Source organism: Pteropus vampyrus, unplaced genomic scaffold (assembly GCF_000151845.1).
Source record: "Pteropus vampyrus isolate Shadow unplaced genomic scaffold, Pvam_2.0 Scaffold185, whole genome shotgun sequence".
Lineage (NCBI taxonomy): Eukaryota > Metazoa > Chordata > Mammalia > Chiroptera > Pteropodidae > Pteropus > Pteropus vampyrus.
The window spans coordinates 1,768,312-1,782,242 of record NW_011888966.1 but is presented as its reverse complement, the minus strand read 5'-3'; the positions used below and the strand labels follow the sequence as shown (position 1 = coordinate 1,782,242).

Sequence of the window (13,931 nt, the reverse complement as noted above, 5' to 3'; positions counted from 1 at the left end):
CACCAGGGTCACACAGCAGAGAGCTAGAACTAAGTTAGCAGAGAGCTAGAACCAACAATACTTTTACCAAGCAATTACTTTGTACCAGGCACTGGAATAAGTCCTTTACATGCATTATCTTATTTAAAAGTCTATCACACCATGAGATAAGTATTCTTATTATTCCCGTTTTACAGAAAGGGAACTGAAGCACAGACACAGTCACTTACCCAAGGTCACACAGCTCGCAAGTGAAGGTGCTGGCTTAGAACCCAACGGTAGCCTTCGAGACCACACCATGAACCATGATGCTGTGCTGCCACCAGGCTCCTTTCTACTAGAAGCACAATGCCTCTTCACCGACCTTCCTTCTTTACCAACTTTCTCTCAAGACTGCGGTGCATACATGCGGCCCCCTGCTTTCTTGTCAGTACTTCAGGGGGGATGCTGAGTCCTCTGACAACCTGATGAAACCTAGACGCTCTCTGCAGAAAAAGAATGCGCAGAAATGCCTCCCAAATGTTGCACGTGATTTCAGGGCTCACAGATCCCTGCACTGGTGAGAATGGATGGGTCAAGATCATAGGGAACATAAGATCAAGAGATAGGAGGTGGCAGAGAGAAAGGATTCCCCCAAGCCCTCTGGACTCCCTCATATCTGTAAACTTGGAGCCAAACTCATGCCGCTTAAGTCCACAGGCGTGGGCACGAATCAGGGCTCAGGGCCTAGTCATTTCTTCAGGGCTGGGAGAACAGAATGAATCACGACACACAATAACCCTCGCCTCGGCACCCACTGGGTGTGACTCACAGCTCCCAGCTGCTGGGCAGACGGCACACAGCTGGGCTTCAGCATCTGGATGGGCGGGGGGGCGTGGCATCACCAAGCAAACCATCCCAGCCTCCTGATGCGAGTCACCCAAGTGGGTCGGTCCACTTTGCTGCAGACCAGACCTGGCCTTGCCCTGAACCCAGCAGCTCTGAGTGTTTCCAGGGGGGACCCCTCCACAGCCTCCATGCCAGCTGGGGCCCTGAGAGTGGTAAGTCGAGATGACAGCCCCCTCGCAAGGCACTGGAAGACCCAGGCTTTAGTCCCAAGTCTTCTGCGGCCTCATTGTGCAACCTCAAATTGCAACCTCACTGGCCCCTCCCTTGTCCAAGAGCCTCAGTTCCATCAACTGTAAAATGGGGAGACTACCCTACCAAGTCTTTCCCAGCCCCAAAGCCCTGAGTCTAGAAACAACAGCATCTGGCAAACTTTACGGGGCCCTGGGATCCTGCTTTAGGAAGTTACATAAACATCCTTCAGAAAAACAAAAGTTAAACCTAAAGACTCGATTTTTTTGTTTAAAGAATATTAAGAAGCCCTTTTTATAGTTTAACTTCCCCCATCCTCCTTCCATTGTTCCAAATATCCTCTCAGGACCTAGAAAATACATTTGGTTTCCGTCTGGGGTTTGGGCTTCTTGGCGCTCTTCCTCTTGGAAGCTGCCCCACCCCTCCTTGGCAGCTTTCTCCCCAGCACACGCCCATCTCTGCCCCCCAGCTTGCTCTGGGCCACCCTAAGGGCTCCAGCTACACAGCCTGCCAAAGACGAGGGGGTGGGAGAAGGACAGTTTGTGGGAAAGAAAATCTTGCCCTTCCCTTGGTCAGAACAGAGATAGCTCCAGGTTCTGGTCCCGGCTGTGACACCGTGTGTGGGCCTGTGTGAGTGAGTCCCTTCTCCTCCCTGGGCCTTGGTTTCCCACCGAGAAATGGCGGGGAACACTGCATCAGGAAAGCCCTTGGGCTCCTGGGGGACACTGAGGCTGCAAAGAACAGCAGTGTAGACAGTGGGCTCTGATCTTGACCCCTCTTAACCCCGCCTGTTAGAACCAGAGAAGACCCACTTTTCTCTCTCCGATTTTATCTCTTGCCCTCGCTGTGAGACCTGGAACTCAGCATTGAGTCTCTCTGTGCCTCAAACGGCCCATCCATAAGATGGGAGGGCAACAGTGTCTGCATGGAGGCCCCAACCTGGAGGCTTGAGCCCTAACCACCCCAACACAGACACATCACCGCCTCCCCTCTCCAAAGCCTGATTGACTCATTTGGGAGAATGTATATGTTAGCATTTCTAGAAAACCAATCCGAGTTGTGTCTGCTATACAAATATTCCAGGACAATCCTCCACTTCCCTTTTCCCAATGAGATCATGCTTCTAAGCACCCCTATAGAATGATACAGAATTCCTAGATCTACCACCTTATTATAGCTGTATGGCCTCAGTATTTTCATCTGTAAATGGGACAATAATAGTGCCTACTTTATCGGATTATTCTGGGGATTACTCCCGACGCGATTATATGGAAGTGCCTAACAAGCATCGATAAGCTCCCAGGAAATGTGAGTGGCAATTATATGATCATCATCATTAAAATTATTGAGATGCTTAAAACCACTGGACTGGTGACAGCTAAGGCCTTTTAACTCTTTCATACCACATCTGGCCACTGTAATCACACACGCATGCATGAAGCAGGACCCATACTCTCTGCCCGACCCCAGCCTTGGTCCCAGCCCCAGAACACAGCCAGCTTATTCCTGGCACCCAACCTTGCCACCTACGAAGCCTCCCAGCACCTTCAAGTCCCCAATCCTGCCTTCCTCAAGTGGCCCCAGCACCGTCTCCTGTAATCCTGTTGGAGTTCTGTTGAACCTCATCACTGCATCACGAGATTGTTCCCTGGGGATACAAAGCTATTAAAGATGGTGGCTCCTTGAAGACAGGGTCAAGAGAAACTAGGCTTTCCTCTGGGTTCCCCACATTTGCTAGGTATCTGAATATGCTGACAACCCAAGGAGAGAAGCATCTTTTTTTTTTTTTTAATCTAACCAAGTGTTTCTCGAACTTCAGCATGCATCAGAATTACCTGGAAGGCTTCTTAAAATAGACTGCTGGTCCCTGTCCCCCCAAACTGAGCCCCCTACCCCCATTTCTGATTCAGCAGATCCCCGGTGGGACTGTTTAACTTACAGGTGAATCAGGGAAAGCTTCCGTGAATAGGTGATGCTGACATTTCTGTAAAAGCCGGAGCTTCCCGGATATGAGGAGGAAGGGAATCCAGGCAGAGGGTGCGGCATCAGTGAAGGCCCTGTGATGGCGACATTCATTCCCCTGCACCTGGCCTCTGCCTGGGCAGGTAGCGTAAACCAGAGGTGGCTGCCGCTGTGAAATGACTACAACAAACCTCCACCGGCCGCCACCCTGGACCTGCCCGGACAGGCTGATCCTCGGCCAGCCTGGATGTGACAAGAATCCACGCCCTGCCTCACAGAGCCAGACCTCAGGTCTCAAGGAGGCCAGAGTCCCCACCGCATCTCGACCAAATGAGCACCACGATTCTGCTCCACACCTCCAGACACAGCCCCTCCATCTTGGCGAGCTCTGATTGTTTAAGTTTCTTCATTTCCGGTGCTTCGTCTGGCCAGAGCAGCCCCTCAGAAATCAGTAGGCCCTGACAGGAGTATGAACCTCTCCAGGCTGAGCTGTGCACCTCGCCAAGCCTTACCACATGCGCTAAAAGAAGTGCCCATCTCCTACTGCCGCTGGGAGGGTGAAATGAGCTCCTTAGTCAATAACAACATCATCAACTATAACAATCGCCATAACTAACATAGACTGAGCTTATTGTTAAGCATCTTCCCTGCATTATCTTTCTAAATGCTGTGAGATGAGGACAGTTACGATCCACTTTGTACAGATGAAGAAACTAAACAGCTTGCTGAAGGTCCCCCAAGCAGGAAGTGGCCCTGCAGGGGTTTGAACCCAGACTGTCTGGCTCCAGAGCCTGGTTCCCAGCCTCTGCTCCATTCATGTCCTAGCCACCTGCCTCAAGACCTGGCCCAGGTTACCTCTCCCTGCCGTCATCCTCCTTCCCTTCCCAGGGCACAGGGAGGCAGAGTAGGAGGCCCACAGTGCACACAGTCTGGGCCTTGGGTCCCGTCTTGAAGGGGCAGCCACAGGGCCTGCCAGACAGGGCATTTTATCTGGTACATGTTTTAGATACTGCTCAACACCACTGCCGGGCTGGACCTACAGAACTTGAGCACCTTAACCTTGATGAAAGGAGAGACGGGGAAAAACAGGTGTAACAGAGAGAGGAAATGCTGCCAGATTTCCTGGATGAGATCGGCAGCCCCCGCACCCCGGGCGAATGGCCCTATCTCTCCGGGCCTCAGTTTCATCACCGGAACAAGCCTTCTCAGGACATTAGACAGAAACTTTAGGAACTCAAACTCCCCAGAGTCTTCCCTCCATCTCTGAAAGGACAGATCACCTCCTAGGTATAAACAATAACACCCATCGTTATCTTCGAAGAGTTCCTACTTACTGGGCCCTTACTATGATCTGCTCCACCTCCCTAGCAAAATAGGATTCTCACTCTCCTTCTGCAGGTAAGGAAACTGATGCCCAGAGAGATTTAGGTAACTTGTTCTAGATCCCACAGCCAATGGTGGCAGAGCTAGGATTTGAACCCAGGACTTTCAACTCTGCCCTGCAATGCTGCCCACCTCCTCTGGTACAGAAACGGGCCACATGCAGCCTCTGCTTCTGGAGCATGGAGTCTAGGGGTAATGAGATGTGTACCTAAGGAACCCAAATTCAAAGCCAGGTGTGTGAAGGGCCCATGAGAGGGCCAGATAACAAGCTCTGCACACATAAAGCAGGGAGCAGGTAATACCAGCTCTGTGAAATTAGGAATGACACTGGAGCTGGGCACTGGAGGGGGAGGATGTTGGGGTGGGTAAGGGGAAGTAACTGGAGTGCAGCATGTGCAGGCAGGAAAGGATGGGGCGTACACAGGGAGGGAAAAGAGACAGGCTCTGTTTGAGGGCTGAGGGCAAATGGGAGATGAGGCACTGTGGTTACATAGCCGGCCACCTCCTATACCTTGCCCTCTGATAAATAAATGTTCATTCATGATGCACATTTTTAAAATTAGATTACTCCAATCTGTATCAAGGAATTAAAACAAGTAGAAATAAAAAGGGTCGGGAGTCAACTTAATATGAACTCTCCTCCTCTTCATCTAGATAAGAGCTTCGTTCCCTCTGTGACTCCTTTGGTGACATACTGGCTCTAGCCCTGAGGCCACAGGGTCCAAGACATCCCTGTCCACTCCTTACCCCAAGCTCTAAGCCTCCAAGGTGAAACTGATAGGCAGAGCTCTTTGAACTAACCCCCTAGGCAGGACAAAGCACCTTTGCTGGGAGACCCCAAGACCGGAAGACCCTGCTTTAACCCCTACTGTGGGGAAGGAGGGGAATAACCCTCACCCCACCCCTCCCACTCCTCACTCTCAAACCCTCCAGCCCTTTCCTCCAACCCCTGCTGATTCAGCCTGATTCATGATTCGAACTTATTTCCTCATACCTGAGGAAAGGCAGACTGAACCCATTTCACAGACTGGGAAATAAAAGGAGAAAGTTCCAGTCCTCTGTAAAACCGAGCCCCCAGCAGCCCAGGCTCTGGTGGCTGATCCAGACATCCCAAGGGGCCCCTCGAAGGCCAGCTGGACTGAGTGCATTCCATGGGGCAGGGGTTCTCCCAGGTGGAGGGCTGCAAGCCCGCCATGTACGGAGAACTTCTCCAGATGTACCAGAAGAGGCAGATCCGAAAAGCTATGAGAAAACGGGGAGTGGAAGTGGGCCAAGCACCACCTCCCAATGCTGAGGGTAAAATGGTAACTGAAAGAGGTCACCCAGGCCTGACCCTCCTGGTACACACCCTCTGCACCCTCTCCAACTCTCCAGCCTCTTTGCATACCGTCAGCGATGGGGCCTTGCCTCCCGGCCAAGCAGCTTACTCCCCTGTTAGCTTCCCTGTCACCCTTGGTGCTATCTCTGCCCCTAGGAGCTACACAGAAGAAGACTGTGCCCTCTGACTGCAGAGAGCCCTGCAGGGACCTCGATGTAGTGACATTGCCACTTTGGGGGTCCCTCCCCAAACCTTAGACCCCTTGTGATGACGCCGATCCCCAAGGCAGTTACAAAGTCCTGCAGCCCCTCCCTTCTTCCCTCTCAGTCCCATGGCCTGAGTCAGACTTCGGTCAGCTCTGCTGGACCACGGTTACCACCATCTCTGAGCTGGTTTCAACCCGTCCAGCCCTGCCACCATCTTTGGCCACATGACCTGCGAGGAGCAGCACGACAGGGCAGAAACAGTTCAAGCCTGCGTTCAAATGCAGCTCTGTAAGTGACGCCATCCCTCTGAGCCTCCATTTCTCCATCTGAAAATGGGCTGGGGGTGGGCGTTACCAGCAGCAGCAGCAGCTACTTTGCAGGGGTATTATGAGATGTCAGTGGAGCGTCTGTAAGAAGCCAGGCACAAGCCACAGTAACGGGTATCAACTCAACGAGCTTCTTACAACCCTCTGTCCTCTCCACTGACTACAGGATAAAATCTAAGGTCCTGAGCAGATAACAGCAAGCTCCCCACAACCGATCTCGCCTCCCACTGCCCGCTTTACCACAGCCTGCAGCCTCACCAATGCTTCCTCCCCCCAGGAAGCCCTGACGGACGACATTAACAACTGAGTAGCTCTCCCCTTCATCGACCTTCCAAAGCCCATCTATCACTGGTCACATCCTTCCTCTTCGCCATCACTTGATCCTCGTCTTCTCTCCCCCATCAAATCAGCAGCCTCCCTTGTCGGAAACCAGCAGCTTCTTTAGCTCATTTTGTGTCCCCATTGCCCCTGTCTACATTTTCCATACATATTTAACAAATTACCCTAAGGTTCCATTTCAAGTAAAACATGTCCAAGTCTTCCAACATCACTCCAGCTATATCCGAAAGCAAATTCCAAGCCAGCAGTAGTCTGCTTAATCTCTAGGGAATTTCAGGCCTGGCTTTGGTCCCAAAGTATGGAAGATGGGTCAAGCAGGTCCACAGCCCAGGGCAGAGAGAGACCAGAGTCCATTTTTAAGTTTCTCAGATATACAGTTTCTTAGATGGCCCCTAGGCCAACCTCTAGTCTATGATTTCATATCCTTGACCACATCTTCAACTCGTGATTGTAAAACTCTTCCTCGCATACCCCTTAGTGACAGGAGACTCACTCTCCATCTTTTCTTGCTTGCTGGCTCCCTCCCTTCACCTGTTGATTCTCTCAGAGGCCTCCCTCCTGCTCTGATCCCAATGACAAGGAGAATCTGACCACGTGCCAAGGGTCATCACCATCCCACAAGGCTTCCTGCAGCCTTCTGGTTCATTATCCCACATTTCTGAGACCCCTCAAAGTCTGGCTAGTAGTGGAATTTCCACTTGTATTCCTACAGGCTAAAAATAAACTGTCAGCCTAGGAGGGTCCCTATTTCCAGGGCCCAGGAAAAGCCTACAGATCCTGCAAATGTCAGATGCAGTGCTGGAAAAGCCCTCGGAGCAGTTAGAACTTTAGATGATATAGATGATGTTTGTAGATGATGTACAAACTTTCATTACCCAAGAACTTCTCTCATTGTATACCCTGCTCCATTGTTTTCAGACATGATTTACAATTTGCTCTCCATTTTTAAAGAAATTACTCAAAGCCCCCAGTGAAAGCCCGGTCAGCAGCCATGAGATGGTACCCCCGCCAAAAGGCTGGGCCATCACAGGGCACTAAAGCCAGTGCAAGTCTGGGCCACTCCAGACATGCACTCACAGGGTATTTACTGAGGGCCCACAGTGTGTCCTGGTCTCAGAAACCCATATACACATGAATTTTCCATTAGGATTCTGCAGTTCTGACGCTGGCTGAATTACTGTCCTCAAGGACCTTTGGGGTTGGGGCATCTAGATCAGCCCATAAGTGGACCCCGCTGATGAGTCACACAAGAGGACACCTAAAATATCAATTCCGCGGCCTTAGACCTCTCATTGCCCCAAGGGCTCTGCTTCTGGGCCCTACCTCTGCCCCCTGCTGATCTGAAAGTGACCTGGTCTAATGGAGATGAAAGGCACTGCCCTCCCCTGGGTGCTGGGGAGAGGTCTATTGACAAAGCCACCAGCTGTCCCCAGCTGAAGCCAGGGAGACGGGCTCCTCCCTGCACCACCCGCACTGGCAGAGCGTTCTTGCCACAGACCTATCCAGCGACAGAAACTGGACCATCACGGAGCTCCAGCCCCAGGCTCCAACTGACTTCCCCTCCTGCTCCAGCTGCCCATAACAACAAGAGCCAGGGCACAAGGCCTCACTGGCAGCAGAACCAGGCATCACTTGGAGGGAAGGGTAGTGGGGAGAGGGGCCAGGTGTCCTCATAATTTCAACTGAAAATAAAACTGTGAGCTCAGCCACAGTAGGTCCTTATAGAGCCCTGTCGACTCAGGCTGGGGAAGGGGAGTCAAATCCAAGCTCCATCACTTCCCACCTGTGTGACCTTTGTTCTTCTGTGCCTCAGTTTCCTCTTCTGTAAAATATGGTTAATAGTAACATCAAAGAATTACATGAAATCATGTATATAAAGCAATTAGCCCAATGCCTGACCCATAGTAAACGTGCAACAAATACTTGTTGAATATAAACATGCCACCGTTTACTGGGTCCCACAGATGTTCATTTCATCCTTATTCCAGCAGATACTGTATTTCGCCCATTTCACAGGTGAGGAAACTGAGTCTAGAAATTAAGGAACCTGCCCAAAGTCACACTACTGGAAAGTGACAGACACCCGAGTCAGTCTGAACCTCAGACCAAGGGCCGATACTGCCCCAGGCTATTCTGAATGCTTTTGGGGGGGGCGGGGCGGAGGAGTATAGTACTGGGGCATCACAAGGGTGGGGTTCTCTATCTCCTGGCCCTGGCACAGTTCCTGGCTGACCCCGGTGCTCATATCTGGCAAAGAGCCCGGAGGCCAGTCCCTGGATTCCAGTCCTGTCCCAGAGCCCACGCGTCCGTAGACACCCTCTCCTCACCCCGTCGCACGGCTTTAAAGGACAGCGTTCAGAGGCTCCTTGCTTCTGAGAACCTGAGGGTGGAGGGAAGCTAAAGACCAGGCCGCTCACAGCCCGGAGAAAACCGGTCCGGCTGCCTTACCCTTCCCGAAGCGGGGACCCGGCCTCTAACCCCCTCCCTCGCCAGACAAAAGTTTCCCCTGTTCGCGAGCAGGGGAGGGGGAGGGGGCATTCCTCGTGAGTGACATTATCCGTGACCTACAGCTGCCGCGCTGCCCTCGCCTGCACCCCGGCCTGCCCCCGGCCCCCGCACGGCCCCCCACCCCTTTGTCCTCCCGCCCCGAGCGCGGGGCCCTGCAGACTGTAGCCGCCCGCCCGGCGCCCGCCCGCACCAAACTTGCGCCGGCGGCCGCTTGGGCCCAGCGCGGCCTGCACGCTGGGCTCGGGCTCCGTAGTCTCGGCGACAGGGAACTCGCCGGCCCCGGCCCTCCCGGCCTCTTACCTGCCACGGCTAGGGCGCTGCCGGGGGACTGGGCGCTTCAGAAGAGCCACCGGACGCCTGGGTCCCCGGCCTGCATGCGCCTCCAGGCTCTGGCCCGGGTCGGGGTTAACCCCTTGGCGACCGCCTCCCGCCTCTCCCACCCCCGCTGCGCGCCACCGCCACCGCCACCGCCTCCGCCTCCGCCTCCGCTGCCGCCCGCTCAGCCTCTGGCTCTCCCCCCACCCCCACCGCACCCCGGTGCCCAGCCCCCAGTCCCGGCGCCCGGGCAGCCTCCTCTCCTCCCGCGGCGGAGAGCTGGGGGGTCTCACTGAGGACTGCAAGTTGGTGCGCGCTGCCTCGCCCCTCGCGGGCCCGCGGAGCACAGAGGGGCGATCCCGCGCACCGAGGGGCCCCCGACCAGTCTCCCCTTCTCCCCTCCGTCGCCGGCGCCTACCTCCCCGAATCGCGGCCGTGGGAGCGGGGCTCGATCTCGTGATGGATCGTGGGTGCCGGCGGGGATCGGCTCCGGTAGGCCGGGGCTGCCGACAGGCGTGCCGGCGAGCGCCCCGGGGCGGGGGCCGGGGCGGGACCCCGCGCTGCTCTCGGGGCTGGATTTCTCGGCTTCCACCCCGATTCTCCCTCGGCTCTCCCGGCCGATTCGGTGCTGCTCGGCGACCACGTGACGCGGGCTGCCTTTGACCCCTGTCTCGGAGCGGGTAGGGGGCGGGGGCCAGAGGGGGTGTCAGCTGCGGGACCCACGAGGTCTGGGGCGGCTGCCGGGCGTACCGGAGGCTATGACCCAGGGGAAACAAAGCCCGAGGAAAACCAAAATATTCGAGGTCAAAGAGGGAACCGCGCTGGGGGTCGGAGAGAACCCGGGAGACAAAGACCCGTGCCCACCGCGCCTCCAAGTGCCCTGGGAGTGCCCTGGCCAGGCCAAGGGAGACTCCCGGCTCCGCCGCCACTGGGCTTATAACAACCTTCCAGGGCCGTGTCAGCCGGCCCTCTGACGTCCAGATCTCTGCAGGAATGACCCCTCCCGGGCAGGCCTTGGGGGTGGGAGCGGGGAGGGGGTTCCTCCCCACCTTTGCCCTAACTCTGGAAAGTCTCTTTTTTCCTTTATCGTGATTATCTGGTTCATTTACTGGTTTCATCGTTTACTAGAATGTCATCCCCCCCAACAAGCTGTTCCCAGCTGAATTCCCCAGAGTCTGGCATATAACAGGCAGATGAAGAGGTGGATGACCTTGTGCAAATCAATCTCTTCTCCCACTGAGCCTCAGTTTCCCACCCCCAGTGTTATTTCAACCGTCTCAAGGACCCTGCAAGTTAGGCAAGGTTACAGTGCCCTTCCTCATCAGACAGATGGAGAAGACAAGGCCCAGAGAGAGGAGATGATTTCTGGGAGTGTCATACATAGCGGAGAGCCCCAGCCTGCACCCAGATCTGACTGCTTCAACAGGGGCTTTTGCCATCATCCATGAGCCAGACTGTAAATGGGTGTGGGGTGTGTGGATTTGACTACTGAGCCTTAAGGAGCTTGCTCATATGCAGATCATCAGGCCCCTCTCCTGGAGATCCTGATCCCCTGGGCTTGGGGTGAGGCTGGGGCAAATTTGGAAAACAGTGCATTTCCTAAGGACCTTCAGAGGCTTCAGATTATCTTTCAGCAAAGCTCAAAAACATATGAGCAACCAGAGCAGAGCAAAGGGAGGTAGCGAAGCCAAGCTTGACCGCGAGAGTAGAATAGACTCATCCTGGTTCCCCCAAAGAGTTATCTCCTTGTGCCGGGGAAGAATGGTGTTCAGCCAGGCCCCTCACTGAGAGCTGAGATGCTGGGGGATGCAACCAGGCTTCTGACTCCCAGACATGTCCATGTGATAGCTCTGGATGGAATGTAATCAGACAGGAATGAGTCTAATGGTGATGGCCACAAGCCTAAGCTGCAGGCCATATTCAAAGATAGGCTTGTGACTTCCTAGTACATACTCCAGCCACCCCTCCAGGGTGGCCAGGGAAATCAGCATCCACCAGCAAATTCTCCAGTATTATCTATGTTCTCGTGGTCAACGACCTCAGATCCTTGAAGATAGTCTGGGTCTTGAGCAGGTTAAACAAGCCCCTAGAATCTCACTCATGCAAATCCCTGCTATAGAAGACCATTTCCATCTACATGTGGCCCTGTAGGCATCTTTTCTGTGCCAGGCACTGTGCTTCAGGTAAGGAGATGCAGAGATGAAAGACACCTGAGATGATCTGTATGTCCCGCCTTGTGTCCAGAGGCTAGTGGACCTGAAGCCTGTTGGGGACATCCAAGGCAAGTGTTATGGCCCACAATAAGTGAGAAACAGAATGAGGGAGCTTTTGGGGGAGGCAGCCTCTGAGCAGGATTAAGAGGATGGGTGGGATCAGGGAGGGGAGATGGACATTCTCAGCACAAGGGACAACCTATGCAAAAGCCACATGGAAAGCACTTAGGAAAAGCTGAGTGTTACATAAGCAGGAGGTGGCGGGGGGCAGGGGGAGAAGACTAGAGGAAGCAGGAAGGAAAGAATGAGCATGAAAACTGGAGAGGAGGGTTAGGAGCAGATTATGGGTGACCTTGTGTGAGGGGCCCCACGGATTGGACATTACCTAAGGGCCTGGTGGAGTGAGACGCCTGTAACTGGATGAAGGAACTGCTAAGAGCCACACTGGCAGGGCAGAGGGGAACAGAGGCCACCTGCGCTGAGTGAGAAGCCGTATTTTGCCGATGGAGTTGTGGATCCACTGCATTTAGGGGGCATCTGTGAGCTGGGGTGACTCCTCGTCACTAACAGCTCTTCCTATTCTTTTGAAGTCTTCAGAGTTGCTGTTCACCAAGGGGAACCAAAGGCCCTCCAGCTCACTCACCCAGAAATCCTGTAAGGAGGCTAGGCCCAGACCTCACCCAGGGAATTGGTCTTCGTGGCTCTAGGTGAAGCAGAGGACTTGCATTTCTAACTGCACCCTGGGAGGCTCTGAGGAAGACTGTGGAAGTGTCCTGCTCCTCCACCCGCTCAGGACTTACCCACGTCTCCCAGAGCGTTGGAGACCTTCTTTGTGCTGACAATTCCCCATGCCCAGACCCTCTCCTCAGCCCCAGATGGCCTCCCCACAGCCCTCCTGACACTCCCTTTGGCTGTCCCAAGGGCACCTTTATCCAGCTCCACAAGTCAAAGGCAGAACTCATCTTCTACCTAAACCTGCTTTCCACCCCCTTCCTCTGTGCCCAATTCACCTTTCCAGTCCAGATATCGGATACCAGCCCCTCGTCCCCACATCCCATCCATGAGCCAGTCCCATTGGTTCCACTTCCAGTTTTCTCTCGAACTCAACCTCGATTCTTCTTCCTGACTACTGCCTAGTCCAAGCTACCATCTTGTCTTAACGCTGATCTTATTTTAATGGCCTCCTAACTACTCTCTCTCCCTCCCACTTTGCCCCGTCTAATACCACTTCATCATGCTCATTTCTTACTTAAAACCACCAGTGGCTTCCCACCGCTCTGGTTAAATTCCCTGCCTTGTTTTTCAACCTCATCTCTCGTCCTAAATGGTACAGCCCACCTCCCCTTTACCTGAATAAAGAGAGTGGACTCAAACCAGACTACCTGTGTTTGAAAGCTGGCACTGCCATACAAGCTGTCTGACCTTGAGGCCAGTTTTTCCACCTTTTTTTGTGCTCAGTTTCCTCATCTCTAAAGTAGGAATAATGATAGCATGCACTTCATAAGGCTGTTGTGAGAATTAAATGAGTTAAATATGTAAAGCCCTCGGTGTGGTGTCTGTCACATGATAAAGGCACTGTATAAATGTTAGCTACATGATTGTGATCCTTTTAGTATCAAGTTAAATTTCATTTCCTCGTGGTGCTTTCATCATACCCTTAAACCAGACCACGCTTCCTGGTCTACGTGTCACAGCTCCCTCTTCATCACCCTTGTAGTTACTTGTCGGCTGCCTGTCTTTCTCTAGAGCATAAGCTCTGCGTGGGCAGGACCACATTTATCTCAGTGCCCCACACAGCGCCAGACACAGGGTAAGCAACCCGCATATATTGGGTGACTAAACAGATGAAATAAAAGCCGATAGATTCATCACAAAACAGAGGACCCTGTTTCCCTACAAGATGCCCAACAATAGTACTTCTTTCATTTATTCATTTGACATTGATTACTACCTCTCCTATAGTCTTCCTCACTCCATCCTGGGGCCAGGGGATACAGAGATGAACAGGACAGTTGTAGCCCCTGTCCTCCAGGAATGTAGTCTACTGTAGAGACGGACATATAAATGCATCAGAAAATACAATGCAATGTAACCAGGTTGGTACACTGGCATATAACAATTTTGTTTCCCAGGAGGTCTTTGGAATAATGAAAGTGAAAAGTAACTGAAAACAGACACTGTTGCCTATTTTAGCTGCATCCCCAGTTCCCAGCAGGGATGTCTTTAGAGCAGGAAGGGTAGGTTCTCTCCCAAGCATTCAGGCCACCCACACTCTCTCTGCCTGAAGACCTCCTATTCAGCCTTC

At 53.4% G+C, this 13,931-nt stretch overlaps 1 protein-coding gene across 7 annotated transcripts in view; it reads right to left on the bottom strand.

Moving 5' to 3' along the window:
- Nucleotides 1-10,366, bottom strand: part of NDST1 (N-deacetylase and N-sulfotransferase 1) — a 55,217-nt gene extending 44,851 nt beyond the window's left edge. For 2 of the 7 annotated variants that reach the window (XM_023537299.1, XM_023537298.1), the window contains exon 1: nt 9,832-10,366. The gene's annotated coding sequence lies outside the window, so the exon portion shown is untranslated. Of the gene's footprint in view, nt 1-8,917; nt 8,971-9,398; nt 9,552-9,831 lie in introns of those variants that run through there. The other 5 variants (XM_011371185.2, XM_011371184.2, XM_023537302.1 and 2 more) reach the window with 4 other exon arrangements.
- Between the last annotated feature and the right edge of the window lie 3,565 nt (nt 10,367-13,931).